This window comes from Schistocerca serialis, chromosome 7 (genome assembly GCF_023864345.2).
Source record: "Schistocerca serialis cubense isolate TAMUIC-IGC-003099 chromosome 7, iqSchSeri2.2, whole genome shotgun sequence".
NCBI lineage: Eukaryota > Metazoa > Arthropoda > Insecta > Orthoptera > Acrididae > Schistocerca > Schistocerca serialis.
The window spans coordinates 92,583,223-92,607,068 of NC_064644.1; the positions used below are offsets into that span (position 1 = coordinate 92,583,223).

Consider the following 23,846-nt stretch of genomic DNA (forward strand, 5'->3'; position numbering starts at 1 on the left):
AGACTGGGTTATGTTGAGAGAGAGAGAGAGAGAGAGAGAGAGAGAGAGAGAGATGTGCACAGGTAATACATATACACATACACACTATAAATATACAATCAAAACCATATAATTTTAATTCATATTGTGTTTATACTGGTTGTTGGTGAGGAGGAAAATTATTTTTAGTATTTTATTAATGATCTCATTCATAAGCAGCCATAACACAGCCATCATAGTTGCTCAAGAAAGTTATAATTAAGCTTTACTTGTTTAATCAGAATCGGACGATGACTCTCCTTGTCCGCACTCTCGATGATTCGAAGCGATCTGCAATCCTGTGCAAATAAAATGTCTTGGTTTACTTGCGTTGCGTAGTCAGTCGGGAAACCTCAGATCAAACGGAAAGTTTGCTTTGGTAGAGTTTAATAGTGCTCTTGGATCTAATAACTGCAGGTTCGTTTCCAATTCATCTGAAGTTCCCTTCTGATTACCAACGAAACAACACCTCCGTGCGTATTTCCAATTAAAGAATACATATATAATGAAATTCCTTCCACACCTTTGATGTAGATGCTCAGTATATATTTTCTTGAGTAGCATAAATATATTTTCAATCTCTTTCTTCCAGTAATCTCGATAGCAAAATTACAATTATTCAATGCGGCTATTCGGCACTGATAAGATCCTAGAAGTCCCCTCAACACATCAGAGAGAATATTACAAAGAGTAATAATGCGCTCATGGAATAGTAATAGTACTGTACGACTTTGCGCATCGATTCTGCGAGTATATAGATGGTCAAGTAGGAAACGTAATTCACTCATAGAATTGTGCAGCGATAATTAGTAGAATAATAAGAGATATTACAACCAGATTGTGGATCGAAGGGCGCAGAGGATGGTTCGAATGGGTCTAAGCACTATGGGACTTAACATCTGAGGTCATCAGTTCCCTAGAACTTAGAACTACTTAAACCTAACTAACCTAAGGACATCTCACACATCCATGACCGAGGCAGGAGTCGAACCTACGACCGTAGCAATCGCGCGGTTCCGGACTGAATGGCCTAGAACCGCTCGGTCACTCCGGCCGGCCTACAGTTAAACAACCAGCGGCGGGGACTCGCCAGAAGAGTTCGGATATGACGTCACTGTATCCGCTGGCGAGTTTAAAGAGGGTTAGCGGAGCTCACTTCTGATCTCTAGTGGCCTAATTTTCTTCAAAAGTACGCTCTCGGAATATCAACAGTAATCATCTTGATTATAGAGAACGTCCTTTTTTAACCAATGGATTTTCTTGGGCATCGCCTTAACGCTCTCGTGCTTCCTAGACCATCCTGTAACGAAACGTGCCGTTCTTCGTTGGATCTCCTCTATCATTTCTGTTAAGCCAACCTGATAAAGTTCAGATTAATGAGCAATATTCAAATTCGGTCTCAAGTTTTTTGTCAGCCACATTTATCGTGGACTAATTGCATTTCCTTAAGATCCCTGAAATGAAAATCTAGTTGGCATTTGCTTTTCCTAAAATTTGTTGCATGTGGTCGTTCAACGTTGGGCTGCCCTGGACGGTCATTACTGAGTTGATTGATTTGGGGGAGGGGACCAAACAGTGATGTCAACGGTCCCTTCGGATTAGGGAAGGATGAGGAAGGAAGTCCACCTTGCCCTATAGAGGAACCATCCCAGCATTTGCCTGAAGCTATTTAGGGAAATGACTTAGAACCTATTTCAGGATGTCTGGACGCGGGTTTGAATGCGAGTCCAGTATGCTAACCACAGCGTCACCTCATTCAGTCATTACTGGATATTTTACGGATGTCACTGAGTGCAATGATTTTTCATCAGCAGCGCAATCTAAAAGTTTATGTGCAATTTATTATGGCTGTTTACACTAAGGGTCGATTACCAGTCCACACACCAATCACCGGTTCTCTGCAGGTCTTCCTGCATTTCATTACTGCTGTCTACGGTTGCTGCATCCTTACAAACAGCAGCGTCGTCCTCCGAACAACCTCATGGAGTTCCCACGTCATCCCCTAGATCAGCGGTCGACAAACCGCGGTTAGCGAACCACATACGGCTCTTTGGCCTCTTAATACCGGCTCTGCCACACAATAACGAAGTGCGAGGGCGGATATACAGTGAAAGGGTACAGTACCGCAGGACATTGAAAATAGGTACAACATTCTTCGTTATTCTTGTCAGAACAACATATTTTTTCTAATAATAACTCAATTTCAATTAATACTGCGAAACCGGATAACAGTGTAGGAAAGGATGACTATTTATTTAATTGATTACATGCGCACTCCCAAAAAATAAATCCCTACATCCAATTTGGTGAGATATGTGAAATGAATGAATGTATGGTCGTCTGCTAACCGCAGATAGTGAATGTTCAATATATGATCATCTTTGAGACGGTCCTTTGGTCACATTTGGTGGAACCAAAGAGATGATATTTACCTGAGCTTTGAGTGCCTGAAATGTGGCTGACCAATACGGTAGAATGGTGCTCCCCCACCTTGGCGGAGGTGCGAGATCGGCCATGTTTCAGCACTCTGCCGCTGGGTCTTGTGTTGGTAAGACCTGTCTTAGGTGTGGTCCGTAAAGAAAAAAGAGTGGAGACATGGTGTGCATGTGAAATACTTAAGAGTAGTTTGGAATAATAATTTCTCTATTTCAGGAACTTTTGTGGGGAGAATTAAATGCTGGCAGGTAATATTAAGGGGATCGTAGTAATCTTCGGAAGTGACCAACGGTCAAAATGAAACCACGTGTAGCGATAAGTTGAAATACTTCCGAGTGCTAAAGTTAATTAGATTTAAAACAGCCGACCCGTTGCAAAGGATAAAGTAATCTTTACCTAGGTTTCGATAAGTTTAAACCTATGTTCTTCAGAAGTCGGCCTGAGGAAAATGAACATCGTGATTTATATGAAAGGTGTACACATAAGTTTTTTTTTTTTTTTTCATTTATTGAATTTCAATTCCCCCCGAAGGGGGCGGGCTGGCAGCAGCTTAGTATATAAGTCAAGATTAGAGTTTAACATATATTAAGAGAAACTTGTGTTACAGAGTATGAGAAGAATTTCTTGTACTTACACTATTATATTAACATGGAGTAATACGTCATTGCCATTTTTACAAACGTCTCCGTAGCTCCATTAGTCAATATCAAATATAGCCCTAAGAGTAGGGTTTGTCAGATAAATAAAATTAAGTACATGGAAGCTGGAGAGCGCATAAGCAACTGAGTAAAATCGGCCTGCGTGGTAGCACTGCGACCAGGGCAGGTGGCGCTCAGGTCGCGTACTATGTGCCGATTGGGGTACTGAAGCAACATGTAAAATATAAATGTTAATTGCGTCCTTAGATAGAGTGACAGTAAATAAGAGGAAAGCATTTAACATTCCCATTATGACAATGTGGGAGCCTTAGAAACAATAACGTAGGAACATATTTCAAAAAGGTAGGTGGCGCATACGCCATGAGTTACATGCAGTTGCATATACAGCCAAAATAAAATTATATTACCATATTAGTGAAGCACATAGAGCGTATATAAGTCTAAACTTTAAAATAAACAGTAATGGCATCTTAAGACATAAATTATGAAAGCTGGTCCACAATCTAGTTCATATATATTCACTGGGATCCGAGGTTTTAGGATAAGCGAGAATTACATGAGGGCCAGTGTAGTGGCAGCCATACATCATAAGTAAATCACATTGCATAAAAGGTAGTGAGCTTAGAGATATAAAAATGCATTACAGTTTCCTGAGGAAATAGACAACTGAGGTTATCAACATTAATGTTATGTATTAAATAGTACGGGTTTAAAGCCTTCAAAAAATTGTCTACAGGCAACGTTCAACTGATCATTGAGTATATTACCGTCTTTGAGCACTAGATGTTTAAAAATAAATAACTCTTCCCACAGATCTAGTCTCCGTCCTTTAACTTGTCTGTGTAGGATAACCGTGTCTTCTAACTGTTTAGGCGTATGGCCGGCTATCAAGAGGTGTTCAGCAAAAGTAGAGTTGTGAACATTAGCTCCTTTTTTACCTAATAGATGTTCTTTATATCGTGTTTTAACAGCTCTGCCTGTTTGACCAATATAATATGAGGGGCAGTTATTACAGGTTAGTTTGTATACACCTGAATTAGAAAACCAATCGTTAGCAATTTCTACTGAATGTATAAGATTTCTTTTTAAGCTGTTGTCTGTAGAAAAGGAGACGTTACAGCTATATTTTTTATTTAGAAGACGTTTAATCCTATACGAAATGTTACCCAAGAAGGGGATGGAAATAAATTTTTTAGTTTCTGTGGTATCTGTGGGGAGGTTATTACTCAAAGTCGAACAATTTCGGGAAATTTTCTTATTAAGCAATTGATCGATCATATTCTGGTTATATCCATTATTAACAGCAATCGTTTTGATGACATTCAATTCCTTTTGTTGATCCGCAGGTGATAAAGGCGTGGTTACCATTCGGTGAATGGCGGAATGAAAAAACGCCAGTTTGTGCGCTTTAGGATGAGTTGAGTCAGCAGGAATGACATTATCTGAATATGTTTCCTTGCGGAAGATATTGAAATGAAAGGTATTATCTTGTATAGAAATTGTTAAATCTAGAAAATTAAGCTCACGTTTATCACTTTTACGCAGGCTGAGAATGACTTATTGTGTAAAGGCCTTAAATATAACTTGCCTTCTAAACTTGATAAATATCCAGTTATTTGTAATCTCATTGTAGATCTGAAAACCGGTTTAGAATCTCTGAAATTAGAGAAAACGGAGCAAGTTAAATGTGCCTACGAATGTAATAACATAATAGAAAAAGAAATTAAATTATCTCCTAATAGTCAGTCGGGCGAATATAGTATAGTAAAAAGCATTAATCATAAACTTAGAGAACACGACGCCTTAGTCACTAAGAGTGACAAAGGTAACACCGTTGTCGTGGCTTATAAAAATGAATATATAGAGAAAACTGTAAAGTTTTTTGAGGAAAACGACATCACTGAGGTTACCGTAGATCCTACTGCTGAACTGCAAAATGAAATCCGACGTACTCTAATTCCGTCAGCCTGTTTAATAAGTTTCAAAAAAAGGGCTTATAAATATGAACCCGAAACCACCCGTGCTCAGAAGCCAGTTTAAACTGCACAAACAAAATCATCCGATCCGCCCTGTAGTGAATGGTATAGGCAGTCCACATCACACTCTTGCTAGGCGCCTCCATTTTAAAATTAAAGATGCTTTCATATTTGAAAATAACTTTTCTATAAAAAATAGTAAGAAATTAATTAACAATATTCAATCTGTAAAATGTACACCTGACACTAGACTGGTGTCCTTCGACATCGTCAGCCTCTATACAAATGTCCCGGTTGATGAAACCATAGACCTTGTAAAAGAAAATCTTTTTAACCATAAAAAACTAAGTGAAACTCAGCTTGCTTAACTTATTGGTTTGCTTAAGGTCATATTAAAATACAATTATTTCACATTTAATGGGAAAATGTATATACAGCCAGATGGTCTAGCAATGGGCAGCCCTCTCGCCGGTATTCTAGCAGAGGTTTTCATTAACGCCCTGGAAACAGCATTTTTCAATTCTAGTTCAGAATTACACTAAAAAATCCGCTATTATGCACGTTATGTGGACGACATTTTCATTGCTATTGATGGCACTGACCATGAGCTAGAGCAGCTTTTCAACACTTTCAATGGTTTACATGAAAAAATTTCCTTCACAAAAGAACTTCAAAATGATAAACATGAGCTTAATTTTCTAGATTTAACAATTTCTGTACAAGATAATACCTTTCATTTCAATATCTTCCGCAAGGAAACATATTCAGATAATGTCATTCCTGCTGGCTCAACTCATCCTAAAGCGCACAAACTGGCGTTTTTTCATTCCGCCATTCACCGAATGGTAACCACGCCTTTATCACCTGCGGATCAACAGAAGGAATTGAATGTCATCAAAACGATTGCTGTTAATAATGGATATAACCAGAATATGATCGATCAATTGCTTAATAAGAAAATTTCCCGAAATTGTTCGACTTTGAGTAATAACCTCCCCACAGATACCACAGAAACTAAAAAATTTATTTCCATCCCCTTCTTGGGTAACATTTCGTATAGGATTAAACGTCTTCTAAATAAAAAATATAACTGTAACGTCTCCTTTTCTACAGACAACAGCTTAAAAAGAAATCTTATACATTCAGTAGAAATTGCTAACAATTGGTTTTCTAATTCAGGTGTATACAAACTAACCTGTAATAACTGCCCCTCATATTATATTGGTCAAACAGGGAGAGCTGTTAAAACACGATATAAAGAACATCTATTAGGTAAAAAAGGAGCTAATGTTCACAACTCTACTTTTGCTGAACACCTCTTGATAGCCGGCCATACGCCTAAACAGTTAGAAGACACGGTTATCCTAGACAGACAAGTTAAAGGACGGAGACTAGATCTGTGGGAAGAGTTATTTATTTTTAAACATCTAGTGCTCAAAGACGGTAATATACTCAATGATCAGTTGAACGTTGCCTGTAGACAATTTTTTGAAGGCTTTAAACCCGTACTATTTAATTCATAACATTAATGTTGATAACCTCAGTTGTCTATTTCCTCAGGAAACTGTAATGCATTTTTATATCTCTAAGCTCACTACCTTTTATGCAATGTGATTTACTTATGATGTATGGCTGCCACTACACTGGCCCTCATGTAATTCTCGCTTATCCTAAAACCTCGGATCCCAGTGAATATATATTAACTAGATTGTGGACCAGCTTTCATAATTTATGTCTTAAGATGCCATTACTGTTTATTTTAAAGTTTAGACTTATATACGCTCTATGTGCTTCACTAATATGGTAATATAATTTTATTTTGGCTGTATATGCCACTGCATGTAACTCATGGCGTATGCGCCACCTACCTTTTTGAAATATGTTCCTACGTTATTGTTTCTAAGGCTCCCACATTGTCATAATGGGAATGTTAAATGCTTTCCTCTTATTTACTGTCACTCTATCTAAGGACGCAATTAACATTTATATTTTACATGTTGCTTCAGTACCCCAATCGGCACATAGTACGCGACTTGAGCGCCACCTGCCCTGGTCGCAGTGCTACCACGCAGGCCGATTTTACTCAGTTGCTTATGCGCTCTCCAGCTTCCATGTACTTAATTTTATTTATCTGACAAACCCTACTCTTAGGGCTATATTTGATATTGACTAATGGAGCTATGGAGACGTTTGTAAAAATGGCAATGACGTAATACTCCATTACAATATAATAGTGTAAGTACAAGAAATTCTTCTCATATTCTGTAACACAAGTTTCTCTTAATATATTTTAAACTCTAATCTTGACTTATGCCCTCCGCCGGTGTGCCCCAAGGCTCCGTCCTCTCCCCCCTTCTGTACCTGTTGTACACGGCGGACATGCCGCCGCCGTCACCCCCCGTCCACCTTCTCCAGTTTGCCGATGACACTGCCTTCCTTGCCCTTGCCCCCACCCTACAGCGCTCCCAATGCCTTCTCCAATCCCATCTTGACCGGTTCACTGCTTGGTGCAACCAGTGGTTGCTCAAGGTCAATCCTTCCAAAACCCAGGCGATCATTGTAGGCAAAACCACCCCTTCCTTCCGCCTCCTTGATTTCTATCTCACCGTCTATGGCCGTCCCATCGCCCTCACTCCCACCCTTAAGTACCTTGGCGTCACCCTCGATCGTCGCCTCTCCTGGACTCCCCATCTCCAGACAATCCAAGCCAAGGCACGTTCCCGCCTCCGTCTCCTCAAGCTCCTTTCCGGCCGTACGTGGGGTCTGGACCCCTCCACCATCCTCCACACCTGTAAATCCCTCATCCGCCCTATCCTTTGTTATGCCCATCCAGCATGGATCTCCGCTCCCCCTACCTTTTATAAATCCCTCCAAATCCTTGAACGCCATGCTCTCCGCCTCGCCTATCGCATCCGTCTCCCCTCCCCCACGCGGATCCTCTACGATCTCATCCCCTTCCCCCACCTCCTCCTTTTCCTTGAAAGGATACGGATCCTGTACACCTCCCGCAAACTCGATCCTCCTCACCCGCTCGTCTCCCCGATCCTCTCCCACCCCCGCCCGCTGCCGCGCCTGTATTCGCACGTCCCACCCGGTCTCCACCTCTCCACCCTCCTTACCCTCTCCCAAGGTGGCTTCCGCCAGCTCCCCCTCCCTGATGATGCCCTCCTCCCTTCCATCTACCCCTCCTACCAACTTTGATCCTCCCGCCCTCCTCCTGTACTTATTCCTCCGTGCACCCTCCCTCCCTCCTCTCCCTTTTCCCTCCCTCCTCCTTTTCTCCCCCCCCTCCTCCCCCGGGCCTCCCCTCCCCTGTTCCTCTCCTCCTGCCCCCGACTCCTCAGCCATTGGCATCCCTTTTCTCCCCTCTCCCCCACCTCCCCCTTCTACCCCTCTTGGCAGGTCCCCGGACTCGCACACGTTACGTGGACATTCGCGCGCCGGATGTCGCCACCATCAGTGTTTTGTGTGTTTTGTGTTTAGTGTTCACCGTCCCCTCCATCGTTCACCAGTGCCATCATCATCTTCAGTGGTTGTGCGTCGTCTCATCAGCTAGCAGTGTGGATTATCGACGAGTGTGAACGGCTCCATGATTGTCTCTATGTCTCTCCTGTTTTATTGCCCACCGCTCTGTGACTTATGTGTCTTCTCACCGTTTTTGCTGCTTGTGTCTTCTATGGCTGAAGAGCAGCGTAGTGTGCTGCTGACAGCCTGCCTGTTGTACAGGTTTTAAAATAACAATAAAGTAAAAAAAAAAAAAAAAAAAAAAACTTGACTTATGTGTACACCTTTCATATAGATCACGATGTTCATTTTCCTCAGGCCGACTTCTGAAGTAGATAGGTTTAAACTTATCGAAACCTAGGTAAAGATTACTTTATCCTTTGCAACGGGTCGGCTGTTTTAAATCTAATTACGTGGAACCGTTGCTGTTACACAGCTATGTTTAAAATCCTAAAGGTAAGCTGAATTACTGGCGTGTGTACTATGAGTTGGAAATATTTAAGAAATGGCGTGTGCAGGACTTGAAATTAGAGACGAGTACTTCCACGTGGTGAGTACTGTGTGAGTCTCAGTCTGTGTATGAGACAAAGGATAAGAAGTACTCGTCCATGGTATCAGTTGAGGACTCGCGTGTGTGATGAATATGTTCTTAATATTACTTTGCGTGTTATGTTTCCGTGTGACGCTTGATTCAAACTATAATACTCAGAGTGAAGCAAGGTGAGTCAGCTGTCTATCCAGCAACGCCACTTGGCTTGCATTGCACAGGAAGACGTGCATATATCCTCCTGAGTTCATAGTAGGAAAGAAAAGTTACGAAGCGGGGCAGTGTCGTTTGAAACTGAGATGAATACTAATTGAAGTGGGAAAGCTGAAAGTGATGTAATTATAACGTTGTGACTATTCCTTTTGTTGTATTCCATGTTGCCAGTGTGGTGTATTTCATGTAATTTAAGAATGTGTGGTTTGCATGGGAGAGTAGCAAGATAGGTTCAGAGGCGGTGGGTTATGCATGTTCCTTTTTGTACCGCTCGGTCTGGAGGAAATTTTCGTGATGATGGGGTGTGAGAGTCGAAGTGTGAGAGGTAGCAAAAGATCCACCATCCTATCCAGAAAGTGCACTGTAGTGTTCAATAATTACGAGACCATAAGATAGAGAATCACTAATGTAAAGCCATGCCCACTGGGCGGAGTTTATCATGTGTTATTGTTGTAGAAAATGTAATGGTGTGTTTAGATTATAGATTTTATCGGAATAAAAAAGATCCATTCATATTCAGTGCGATGGCCACGTGTTGATCAAAGCCGTTGGGTAAGAAAGAAAATGTGGTATTGCCAGTGCATAGTGAACAGTCAGAGTTGAGTAAATTACTAATAGTCAGGTTTGCGTTATCAGTTTCCGTTGCGTAATATTCAAACAGGAGAATAATTTGTAACTTAATTGTGAGTACTAGAGCTCATGTTTCTCGATAAATAAAAATGAATCCACTCGCTTGGCAGACCACTCATCTTGCAGGCCTGACTGCTTGATGCCACAGTATGAGCAAGGCATGTGGGTTCCTCTCAACAGTATGATCAAAATGCCTTCGTCCATGCCCGAAAGACTACCATTGTAGTTAAAATCAGCACCCCACGCGGTTGGGAATTTCATCTGCCTCTGTCCGAAACGATTTGCTTTCCTTCAAACGTTCCCCCGCCAGTGGCACTTTCCCCTCCATTCGCTGCCGTTCTGCACATTTAAGGGCCACGAACTTTCAGTCGGCCTGTACGCGCGGAGGAGACGCTCGGGATTAAAGTACGAGCAGAGTGAGCCAGTGGCGAGCTGTTAGTGCTACTCGGAGCATAAAGTTCCCTACATTTTTCCAAATAGCTGAAAATCCTACAGGTATTTTTGTCATCAGATTGTAATTATTGTGTGTTGATGACTATTATTATGAAATGACACGTTTTAAGTGCCTTGTTAGACGTGGCTGCAAAGCAAAGGAAGAACAACAGAAGACGTAAACCGCGAATTTAAAGTTGAATGAACCGGGACTTCCGCTATTATTCAGAACTTAAATGCCCTCCCAACCAGTCTTATTTATCAGCCAAAATTGGCTCATAACAAAAAATCAAATTTGTAGTGTCACTTATCAATCAAATACATAATATGTAGTGCTATATGTACTGTCGGTAATACAAGGAAAAAAGCAGGAAAGGAACTTCAGAAGAATCAAGAAAAATCAAGTTCTGTATTTAATTGCTTGATATAATCTTCCAACAATGTCAATAACTCAAGTTTTGAGGTTAGTAAAGAGACTACGAAGGGAGGAAAATATACAGATGTCGAATACATGAAATTTGTTTTACTGATGCATCTGAAGAGCTATTTCGGGATTTTAAAAACAAAGCAGATATTCTAAAAAAAGTTAAGGAATTTCCATTGTCTGCTAAAGCGGTGAAAGATAGAACGGACAAGATGTCTTCGACTGTAACCAAAGAGCAAGTTGAAGATTTTAAATTGGTTTCAGCTTCATCAATGGGAGCTGACAAGTTTTGTGACCTAAATGATACAGCGCAAGTTTCACTTTTTGGTCGATTTCATATGCAGGTGTTAAAGGAGAATTTTTAGGATTGTAGTCACTCAAAGGTCAAACATTTGGAGAGGAAATAAGAAATACTGAAACTCAGTGCATTGAAAAGCATCATAATCCACCGTATGATACTGCCTCATTTTCAGTTTTAACAGACAGGGAGTAAAGTATGATTGGCGCGACATATGGGTTTGTTACAATTTTTGAAAGAAACAAATTAATCGTGAAATACTTACTTACCGTAACAGCATTAATCAAGAAGAGCTTTTTAGACAGATATTTCCAGAAGAATTTTGCGAAGTTATAGAACTGTGGATTAAGATTACCAATTCCGCTATAAACAAAGCTCTTAATCAAAGGCTAGTCCCAGCGGAGGTTCGAGTCGTCCTTCGGGCATGGGTATGTGTGTTTGTCCTTAGGGTGATTTAGGTTGAGTAGTGTGTAAGCTTAGGGACTGATGACCTTAGCAGTTAAGCCCCATAAGATTTCACACACATTTGAACTTTTTTTTTCTTAATCAAAAATGGCTCAAATGGCTATGAGCACCATGGGACTTAACAACTGAGGTCACCAATCCCCTAGAACTTATAACTACTTAAACCTAACTAACCTAAGGACGTCACACACATCAATGACCGAGGCAGGATTCGAACCTGCGACCCTAGCAGTCACGCTGTTCCGGACTGAAGAGCCTAGAACCGCTCGGTCACCGCGGCCGGCGCTCCTAATCATCGACAATTTTTTTAAAAAGTATTTGAAATGGCGATTGAGACGCAGGTGTTCTGCTACGTAACGCGGTAAGTTGGTTATGAGTAGAAAACGTTTTGAAACATTTCGCTTTCTCATTAATATAAATTAAAGTATTTCTCCTTCAAAAGTATCTTCAAGATCCAGGACTAAGGAAAGATCAGTGAATGAAAAAATTTTACTTCAGGCTAAACTTTACGTTTTATCTCTATCATCTTAATCGTAAGCTACAGGAGTAAAGAATTTTTTTTTATTTGAAAACGAATTTTCTCTTTCTGCTAAACTTTTTGAATGAATAACATTGATTCACTTTCCAAGCCTGTCGAAACATCACCATGAACATAATTTTGATATTGACATTTTATATTTCGAAAGAGCACTTTCGAATGTAAGTGAAGCTTTTTTCAACAGGTTTGAGAAATTCAGAAACAGGAAAGTAACGTTAGAATTTTAAAAAACTGCGCTAGATGAACTTAAAAAAATCGGAGCATTGTCGAGCTCGAAATAGAAATATTGGAGAAAAACAAATGTGAACTTCATTCAAAGCGCAAGTGATCGGCTTTGAAATACTTTGAGAAGGAAAATATGTTGATTTTCAGCACCTGAAATAGTATTGCTGACACATACAATCGGCAGAAAAACAGTTTTTATCCTTAATTAAGTATCATACAAAGTTTTATTCAATGTACCTGGCTAAGTCTTAAAACTTTAAGTTACGTTTATTATGTTAATTCTAGGGTACGTTGTGGAGTAAAAGAAGGTGTGGTATTGAGTATTGTGAAAGGTGTGTTGAGATGGTTTGGACATACTGTATGGAGATTGCGAGCTAAAGGAGACAACGGCAGAGGTAAGCAACATGAATGTGGATGAAGGGAGTCAGAAGGAGTCAACTTCAGTGAAAGTACCACAATCATATAAAGGAAGTTTTCAGCACAGGCTAGCTTAGGAGTACCCTAATTCTGTTAGTAACAGCGTACCTGCCTACGTATATAGTTTCAGTTAAAAAAACTGACTCTTAAGAGAAATTTCTATCTTTGTACTGTTGAGATTTCTCTCTTTTGAGTGATAAGTTTCCGTCTACTGCACTAGATCATTTATAGATGTGTACGTACTGCGGACGGTAGTGTGCGTGTAACACACTGTTGGCGGTCTCCCCAAACATTCGTGTCGCGTTCTGTCTGCTAGTACCTCTCGTTGCTGTACCACTCACCAAGCGCCAGTACCCGAAACAGCCCGATGACTCTACCGCTGCTGTAGCAGCTCCGTTAGAACGTCTCTGCCAGGAGCACAACTGGTGAAGATGTTAAACTGTGTGAAATTGCACGTCAGTCGTCTAAACGCCACAGCTGGAAATGTTGGGCTAAACGCCAGCTCTACGAGTGGGTAAACACGGTCTGGAGTGGTGCGACAAACACCAAGGACAAGCTGTGAGGTGAGCAGTGGGGCCGACTCCGAACTAAAGACATGACCAGCACTGGGAATCCTGGTGAGTGGTGGACCAAACCAAAACACGGTAATCAGCAGGAGTAGCGTTTAATCTGCCGACGACGATAAGGTCTTCAACGACTGTAGGCTGAATTTTTAGGAAATATTTGGCAAGAAGAGCTTTCCCTTTTGCACTACCAAGTATCCGGATAATGTGATGCTGAAGACAACCTCAGGCTGTATAATGTAGTGTTGTTGTAAATCAGAGCACTCTGTAACCTTCAAACCCTAATAATCTCCTAAACGCCTCAGTTGTTACGGGTGTGTCTCACAGGGAAGATTTACCACTGCAGTCGGAAGCTGTGCGACAGGAATAAAAGCATCCAAGAATGCAGATAAATGTCATTTGGTCTCATTCAGATCAACAGAAACACAGAATTAGATGCTCTACTTTTTGCAGATGATTTAGCTCTTGTAGCGTCTTCAGAGGATGGCCTGCGATGTTGCGTACACAGTTTACAGGTAACATCTGAGAAATACACTATGGGCACCAGTAATAATAAAAGAATAATTAAAAAACCTACAGCCTTCTGCGGAAAATACCCAGTACGAAGTAAGATCTGTTTGAAAAACAAAGGTTAAGAAATAGTCAACATATTCACACATTTGGACTGTAAAGTAGTCTTTCTGAAAGAAATAGACATAGCTGGAAAAGCCTCAAGTACATATAAACAATTGAGTCATAAATAATGTAAAGAAACTTCCCCTAGTCAAGAAGCACAGCACAAAACACCTTTGTAAGTACTTTGCAAGACCTGTGCTTCGTTGGACAATAAAGACAAAATATGCAAAATACTAACAGCCTGTAAAATGAAATTCTTGAGATGAACAGCAGGTTACATAGAATGGGATACAAAAGGAATGAAGACGTGTTGAAGGAATTTAAAAACGAACCAATCACATATTATATTCAGAACAACTGGAAAAACATCTACGTCTGTGTCTATATACATACTCCGCCACAGTACGGTGCGTAGCGGACAATACTCTGTACCACTACTAGTCATTTCCTTTCCTGTTGCACTCGCAAATAGAGCGACGGAAAAAGAACTGTCTGTATGCCCTAATTTGTTTTATATTCGTGGTCCTTATGTTAAATGTACGTTGGTAGCAGTAGAATCGTTCTCGAACAGAACATCGCCTTCGCTCCAGGGATTCCCATATGAGTTCCCAAAGCATTTCCGTAATACTTGCGTCATGTTCAAACCTACCGGTAACAAATCTAGCAGTCCGCCTCTGATTTGCTTCGATATCTTCCTTTAATCCGACAGCGTGGGGAGAACAAACACTTGAGCAGTACTCACGAACAGGTCGTACTAGTGTTCTATATGCGCTCTCTTTTACAGATGAACCACACTTTCATGAAGTTCTCCCGATAAATCGAAGTCGACTATTCACATTCGCTACTGCAATTCTTACACGCTCTTTCCATTTCACATCGCTCTGTAACGTTACGCTGGATATTTAATCGACGTGCCTGTGTCAAGCAGAACACAACTAATGCTGTACTCGAAATTACGGGTTTGATTTTCTTCCTCATCTGCATTAACTTACATTTTTCTACATTTAGAGCTAGCTGCCAATCATCACAGCGACTAATAATGTTCTGTAAGTCTTATCATCCTACAATCACTCAACGACACCAACTTCCCATACACCACCGCATCATCAGCAAATAACCACAGATGGCTGCTGACCCTGTCCGTCAGGTCATTCGTGTATAAGGAGAGTAAGAGTTGTCCTGTCACACTTCCATGGGGCACTCCTGACAATACCCTTGCATCTGATGAACACCCGCCATCAAGGACAAAGTACTGGGTTCTGTCACTTACGAAGTCTTCGAGCCATTCACGCATGTGGGAAACAATACCGTATGCTCGTATCTTTAATTTAACAGTCTGCAGCGGAGCACCGTGTGAAGTGCTTTCCGAAAGCACAGAAATTTGGGATCTGCCTGTTCCCCTTCATTCATACTTTGTAGTATATCATGTGAAAAAGAGGACAAGCTGAGTTTCGCACGAGCGATGCTTTCTAAAACCACACTGACTAGTGGACAGAAGCTTTTCGTCTCCGTGAATTTTATTGAATTCTAACTCAGAATAAGTTCAAGAATTCTGTAGTAAGCCGATATTAAGAATATTGGTCTGTAACTTTGGGGGCCCGTTCTTTTCCCCTACTTATATACAGGAGTCACCTGCATATTTTCCAGTCGCTTGGGAGCAAATGCCGAAGAGCACCCTTCGTAAAACCCAAGTCGGATTCCGTCCGGACCTGGCAACTTATTTGTTTTCAACTCTTCCAGTTGTTTCTCTACGCCAGGGAAGCGTATTACTACGTCGTTCACACGGTAATCTGTAAGATGGTCAAACGACGGTATGTTTGTACAAATCTCATGCGTGAGCTACTTCTTAAACGCGTAATTTAAAACTTGGGCTATTCCTTTGCTGTCTTCTAGTGCCAGACCAAGTGGTCAACGAGTGACGAGCTTACAACGAGTGAGCTCAAAGAGGATCTCAAAATGCATGCTTTACTACGATCTCAACGGTGTAAGATCGCTAGGTCGACCAATGAATAGATGGCAGGAAAACTTCAACTGGACCTTAACAGGACAAGAGGCCTAATAGGAGGGAGGGATGGAGGGAGGGAGGGAGGGAGGGAGGGAGGGAAGGAAGAAAGAAGAAGATCATCATCATCATCATCATCATCATCATCATCATCATCATCATGATTATTTCACACAAATGCAGAAACTAGTTGACTTAAGGTTGAAGCTACGGACTGGAACCTTACGAAGCAAGGTGATAGACATTAACTATAAACAAAAGGTAAACGTAGCGCAAGCCCGTGGCCTAGCTATCGGCCGGACTGCAGGTAGAACACAGTCTTTCCGCCGTGACAGGAGTAGGGAGACGGTGGCGTGCCGGTCGTACCAGCCTCCTTTTACACTCAGGAAACATCCTCAACACTGAAACTTCCTGGCAGATCAAAACTGTGTGCCAGACCGAGACTCGAACTCGAGACCTTTGCCTTTCGCGGGCAAGTGCTCTTCCATCTGAGCTACCCAAGCACGACTCACGCCCCGTTCTCATAGCTTTACTTCTGCCAGTACATCGTCCCCTACTTTCCAGACTTGCTGAAGTAAAGCTGTGAGGGCGGGGCGTGAGTCGTGCTTGGGTAGCTCAGATGGTAGAGCACTTGCCCGCGAAAGTAAAAGTTTCCGAATTCGAGTCTCGGTCCGGCACACGGTTTTGGTCTGCCACGAAGTTTCATATCAGCGCACACTCCGCTGCAGAGTGGAAATCTCATTCTAGATCCTCAGCACACATTTTGACAACACGTTGAAAGACCTAGGGCCGTCCTGGAGCGAACTGACGAGCAAAAGCCCCGGCCTCTATCCAGGATCGAACCCGGTTCCTTCGGGGCCGGAGTCTAGTACTTCACCCGCTAGGCCACCCATGGCCACAACTAAACACAAATGTAAATAATTTTCTGTCAGTTACAATAGAAATACTTGCGCCTGGTAGCTTGCATAGAGCAGTGGAGCTGAGGAAATCACTGGCTGAGGTGGTTAAACCACGATATAACAAGACGCAGGAGATGGAGGCAGCTCAGTTAATAAGTAGTATTACGTTAGATCAGAACCAACTTTAGTGCTGAAAGTGGCTCTGATGTGGGGCCTGAGCGGAGCACGGTCAACTGGGGGTACGGGGAGGGGGGATGGTGCCCCAGGGATTAGTGCTGGGGCCACTCCCGTTCCTTATTTACACAAATGATATGCTCTCTAATATTGACTCTGTTTCAAATAGTGCAGTTCATGACAAGTTCAAGTTCATGGCTTGTAGAAAATAAAGTAACGCTAAATCACAGTAAGACTCAGTTTATACAGATTCTACCACAGAATTCAACAAAACCCTACATTTTAATTTCACAGAATGGTCATATGATTGATTAAACTGAATTTCTGTGTGTTCAGATGGATAGTAAGCGGCAGTAAGTGTGTGATAGTCATAATTTGACCCTGTACTGTAGGGTAGTTAGAGTAAGATGATCCTTCTGCTGGGAATACAAATGGTCCCTATTCCAAGGGCTATCCAAAACACTTGACGCTACCTTTCTATGACCCACAGAACTCTGAAGTATGAGCTGCAAAAGTCCCGTTTTTATGCTCGGAGTTAATAGACTAGAACAGTTACAGGCACCTCTTTTTTATACAATGATACACTTCTCATCTTGTTATCTTATTTTTTAACTGCTGCGAGTACACAAGAAGATTCGTCACCGTTATCATCACTGGCCATTTGACATGCACTGCTGGATAAATGCCTCCGCTAGATGTTTCCATGCATTAAAGACTTCAATTGTAGGTACCTACTTTGCTGTTGCAGGTTTCCTAATACCTTTCAGATAGATGTCTCGCCTTTTCTTATGTCTTAAAATGCTGCAAACAGCTTTCTCGGTCCATCTTCCACCTGTGGACGTGGCTACATATCATATCCATTGCAGTCTTTTCCTCCATTTGTTCCCCTGATCCACTAGTTTGTCTTTATGTCTTTCCTAGTCTTTTAAGATATATCTCTCCATTGCTGACTAAGCAACACTCAAGTCGTTTAACTGCTTTCGTTTTAAAACTCTTTGTCTCGCCACCATAAACCAGAACTGCTAATACACACAAAGATCTTTCGAAAGAATAAGATGAGGTTCATTTACGGAAAAAGCTGGATTTTTGGACGCTGGATGTCAAATACGTACAGAAGTACTATTGTATACAATTTTTCCACACACATTATAAACTTTCAGTTGATATTCGATTCAGATCATGTTAATGTCTGTGTGTGGTTCCACATGTGAGCTGATGGTCTAATTTATATGTCGCATCTGCTGCGGCATGTTAGATAGAAAGGATCTGTAGATTGATTGATAACGACCATACAGTCAAAATTGACCAATAACAAATCACATGAGAGCTGTGCAGCCCGCAATACACAATTTTTTTCTGTTTTCTTTTTGAAAAATATAGTGTGTGTGTGTGTGTGTGTGTGTGTGTGTGTGTGTGTGTGTGTGTGTGTGTTTTGGAGCTTATGAGCGCTCAACGTCGAGGTCATCAGCGCCCTTGAAAAATATATCAAGGCTGTGAAGCCGTTACAAACAATATTAGTAAGAGTAATGTCTGAATACATCCATCTCGGGGCTAGTTACGTACAGTGCAGATCCTGATGTTAGTGGTTACCTTGTATTAGCTCTGCCCCCTGGTGTGAGTCACGTCAACATAGTTTCCGTTCGTACTAATCGCTGTGGAACTGTTTTTCTAAAGACCGAGTCTTGCATCCTGTAGATAGAGTTATGTCATCTGGGGAATCGTATTCCGCGATGTTTATTGCCATTCCATTACACTACCAGTCTGAAACTGCCTTTTAGCAAAAATAAGCTCAGAGCGAAGCGGAAACGATCTGTAGCATTAAAATCCCACTGTAGCTGGCTGTCCGAAAAAAAAATGCACGCTTTCAAACGTGTCTGTTTCATATTTCTCGGTGTCTGACTAACTTGCAAACAATTTGGGTCTGAGACTCACTCGGTCATAAAAATCAAACAAAACAAACACAGTGAATAGATAGAACGAAATTAAAACCAGGATAAAAATACTACAGCGAGAAATAATTTTTGAAGCATCTACCGACCATTTTGATTCATTTACAAACTGAACTTAAAGACACTTGTCTGTTCGAACAGATACGCCTTGTATATTGATTGATGCTATTTTTGTTGCTTCGCTGTGGTAAGAAGACTGTTTAAAGAATTCGCCCTGAAGTGCTGTTGTGGAATCTTTTGCCGTATAGATATTTTTCTTGTAGTAAAAGGTTGCACGATAGCGTAAATCATGGATCAGTTTCACTGTGGGAAAGTTCTGTTCATACTGTTTTTGAGGTGTGTGTGTGTGTGTGTGTGTGTGTGTGTGTGTGTGTGTCTTACAGTTTTCAGTAGTTATCACCAAAGGAAAATTGATCATTGTTGCAGACGTTTTATTAGGTGTTTGTTCTTTAAGTTTAGAGAATGAAGGATTAGAGAGATGAATGGAAACATGGCCGAACCTCTCCCGCGTATGATCCACGAGAAAGACCATCTAGATATGCAACCACAGAGGAAACCATCGAGACAAACAGCAATTATCTTATACACGGTGCAGCCACATTAATGCTAGGCGCTACAGTCTGGAACCGCGCGACTGCTACGGTCGCAGGTTCGAATCCTGCCTCGGGCATGGATGTGTGTGATGTCCTTAGGTTAGTTAGGTTTAACTAGTTCTAAGTTCTAGGGGACTGATGACCTGAGAAGTTAAGTCCCATAGTGCTCAGAGCCATTTGAACCACATTAATGCGATCACCGCCTGTGTTCGATGTCAACGTGCAGTAACCACTCACAGACGGCACGTGGCAGCAGTAGCAGTGTAGGGTATATAAAGCGGTTTTTTTTTTTTTTGTTTTAGGGCGCAAAACTTCTATGGTCATTAGCGCCCAGCCCGTGACGTAGGAAACAGGAAAAAAAACGAAATTTAAAATCAGCAGCAAGGGGAACAAAGTCATAAAATTTGAGAAACTAAAGGCAGAAGGAATGCTTAAAAATCCACTAGAGAAAGGGGTTGGTTGTCCCAAAAATCAAATGACTGACGTCATTTCACTGTCACTAATAAACTGTAGAACGCGGTCAGCTGAGCGCGTGTCATCTGCTAAAATCTACGATAGATCAGGCGATAGCTGTAGACGGGAGCGTAACGGATTAAAATAGGGGCATTCAATTAAAAGGTGTCTCACCGTCCACAGCTGAGAGCAGTGGGGACAGAGTGGGGGAGGATCACCGCTTAAAAGATGTCGATGGCTAAAAAGACAGTGCCCTATCCGGAGTCTAGCTAAAATTACCTCCTCCCGACGACGCGTTCGGGAGGAAGAGGTCCAAGCGCAAGGAAGGGCTTTCACTTCCCGCAATTTATTATGGGGAAGTGTTGACCAATGCGCATGCCATAAATGAGCAACTTGGCGACATAAACCGCTCCGTAGATCGGTAAACGGAAGAGAGTGAATAGCTGGCCGAGGAAGAGAGACTGCAGCCTTGGCCGCTATATCGGCCGCCTCATTCCCACAGATACCAGCGTGTCCCGGGAGCCAGAGGAACGCCACTGAGACGCCCCCCAGGTGGAGCAAGCGCAGACAGTCCTGAATCCGGTGGACCAGAGGGTGCACAGGGTAAAGAGCTTGGAGACTTAGGAGAGAGCTGAGAGAATCTGAGCAGATTACGTACTGTATCCGCTGATGGCGGCGGATGTAGTGGACAGCCTGGAGAACAGCGTAAAGCTCCGCAGTATAAACCGAACACTGGTCGGGAAGCCGAAAGTGATTTGGGGTGTCGTCAACAATATAGGCACTCCCTACACCTAACGATGTTTTCGAGCCGTCGGTGTAAATAAATGTGGCTTCCGTCATTTGTGCACATAGAGCAGCAAATGCCCGACGGTAGACAAGTGTAGGGGTACCATCCTTGGGAAATTGACGTAGGTCTCTGAGCAAGTCGATCCGGGGACGGAGCCAAGGCGGTGCTGTACCCCAAGTTGTCAAGAAGGTTTTAGGAAAACGGAAGGAGAGAGAATGGAGCAGTTGACGGAAGCGGACTCCCGGGGGTAGTAGGGAGGAGGAGCGGCCTGCATACCCGACATCAAAGGAGGTGTCGAAAAAAAGGTCATGGGCTGGATTAGCAGGCATGGAAGACAGATGGCTAGCATAACGACTCAGAAGGACTGCCCGCCGATTGGACAGCGGAGGTTCAGCAGTCTCAGCATAAAGGCTTTCCACAGGGCTGGTGTAAAAAGCTCCAGACACTAAACGTAATCCACGGTGGTGGATAGAGTCGAGACGCCGAAGAATAGACGGCCGAGCAGAGGAGTAGACTATGCTTCCATAATCCAATTTCGAGCGCACTGAGGCGCGATAGAGGCGGAGAAGGACCACTCGGTCCGCTCCCCAGGAGGTACCATTCAGGACACGGAGGGTGTTAAGGGAACGCAGACAGCGAGCCGAAAGATAGGAAACGTGGGAGGACCAGCACAGTTTTCTGTCAAACATAAGACCCAAGAATTTAGCGACGTCGGAAAACGGAAGGTTGACAGGACCTAGATGTAAGGAGGGCGGAAGAAACTCCTTACGTCGCCAAAAATTAACACAAACGGTCTTACTGGGTGATAAACGGAAGCCGGTTTCGATGCTCCACGAGTGGAGGCGATCGAGACATCCTTGAAGACGTCTTTCAAGCAGGCTGGTCCGTTGAGAGCTGTAGTAGATCGCAAAATCGTCCACAAAGAGGGAGCCCGAGACATCAGGAAGGAGACAATCCATAATTGGATTAATGGCGATGGCAAACAGTACAACACTCAGCACGGAGCCCTGGGGTACCCCGTTTTCTTGGGAGAAAGTACGGGAGAGAGTAGTGTTCACCCGCACCCTAAATGTGCGCTCTGCCATAAATTCGCGAAGAAAAAGGGGCAGCCGGCCTCGAAAGCCCCAAGAGAACAGTGTGCGGAGGATACCTGTCCTCCAACAAGTATTGTATGCTCTCTCCAGATCAAAAAATATTGCTACCGTTTGGCGTTTGCGGAGAAAATTGTTCATGATATAAGTGGAGAGAGCAACAAGATGGTCAACGGCAGAACGATGCTTTCGGAATCCGCATTGGGCTGGTGTTAAAAGACTGCGGGATTCCAGCCACCAAGCTAAACGGTAATTCACCATACGCTCCAAAACCTTACAGACACTACTCGTGAGAGAAATGGGGCGATAGCTAGAGGGGAGATGTTTGTCCTTTCCAGGTTTCGGAACGGGAACGACAATAGCTTCCCGCCATCGCCTGGGAAAGGTACTGTCGGTCCAAATTCGATTGTAAAGGCGAAGGAGGTAACGCAGGCTATGGGTTGATAAATGCAGCAGCATTTGGACATGGATACCATCCGGTCCTGGGGCGGAGGAGCGAGAAGAAGAGAGGGCATGTTGGAGTTCGCGCATGGAGAAAACAGTATTGTAGCTTTCGCGATTGTGAGAGGAGAAAGCAAGATGTCGCACTTCCGCTGCACGTTTCTTCGGGAGAAACGCTGGCGGGTAATTTGAAGAGCTCGAAATCTCAGCAAAGTGCTGACCCAGTGAGTTAGAAATTGCGACGGGGTCCACTAAGGTATCATGCGCGACAGTGAGCCCAGAGACCGGGGAGAAACTAGGCGCGCCTGAGAACCGTCGAAGCCGACTCCAAACTTCCGAGGAGGGAGTGAAGGTGTTAAATGAGCTAATAAAGAATTTCCAGCTTGCCTTCTTGCTATCGCGGATGACGCGACGGCATCGCGCACGGAGCTGCTTATATCGGATACAGTTTGCCAAAGTTGGATGGTGACGGAAAATGCGAAGGGCACGTCGCCGCTCACGTATTGCGTCACGGCATGCCTCGTTCCACCAAGGAACTGGGGGGCGCCGGGGCAATTCGGAGGTGCGTGGTATTGAACGTTCCGCAGCTGTGAGAATAACGTCGGTAATATGTGTGACCTCATCGTCGACGCTGGGAAAGCGACGGTCATCGAATGTCGCTAGAGACGAAAAAAGTGTCCAATCGGCTTGGGCAAATTTCCAGCGTCGCGAGCGCATATATGGCAGTTCAGGCTGCAGTCTAAGAACACATGGGAAGTGGTCACTCGAGTGTGTATCATCAAGAGCGAACCATTCGAAGCGCCGAGCTAGCGGAACAGTACCGACCGCAAGGTCCAAATGAGATAAATTTGTCGTGGAGGCAGACAAAAATGTGGGGACCCAAGTGTTGAGGCAGACAAGATCCGCTTGGTGAAGTCCCCAACCAGCAAATAGGGGGGTGGAAGCTGACCAAGAAGATGAAGGAGATCAGCTCGTGCCATTGGTGTGGACGATGGAATGTATACCGTACCAAGAGAGAACGTGTATCCAGAAAGGGAAAGACGGACGGCGACAGCTTGGAAGGAACTGTTTAAGGGGATTTGGTGATAATGGAGAGTATCGTGGAGCAGAATCTTGAGTCCTCCATGGGCTGGAGTGTCTTCAACAGAGGGGAGGTCATATCGGACGGACTGAAAATGAGGGAGAACAAAGCGGTCATGGGGACGCAGCTTTGTTTCCTGAAGACAGAAGATGACCAGCGAGTAGGATCGTAAGAGGATCGACAATTCATCCCGATTAGCTCGAATGCCGCGGATATTCCAGTGGATAATGGACATAGGGTGAACAGAAAATGGAGGAACGTGACCAAGGGTGCTGTCAACTCAACGACTGCTCAGAGCTTGCGACCGACAGCATGGAATGGCATTCAGTCGAAGGCAGAAGATCCTGATCCATAGGTTGGTCAGGAGCAGCTCCAGCCACCAACGATCGGCCAGTTGACCGGCCACCAGCAGTGCG

General features: G+C 43.2%; 1 protein-coding gene across 1 annotated transcript in view; it reads right to left on the reverse strand.

Annotated features, from left to right (window-relative positions):
- Positions 1 to 23,846, reverse strand: part of LOC126412164 (feline leukemia virus subgroup C receptor-related protein 2) — a 755,677-nt gene that overhangs the window by 481,755 nt on the left and 250,076 nt on the right. The gene's annotated exons all lie outside the window — the stretch shown is intronic.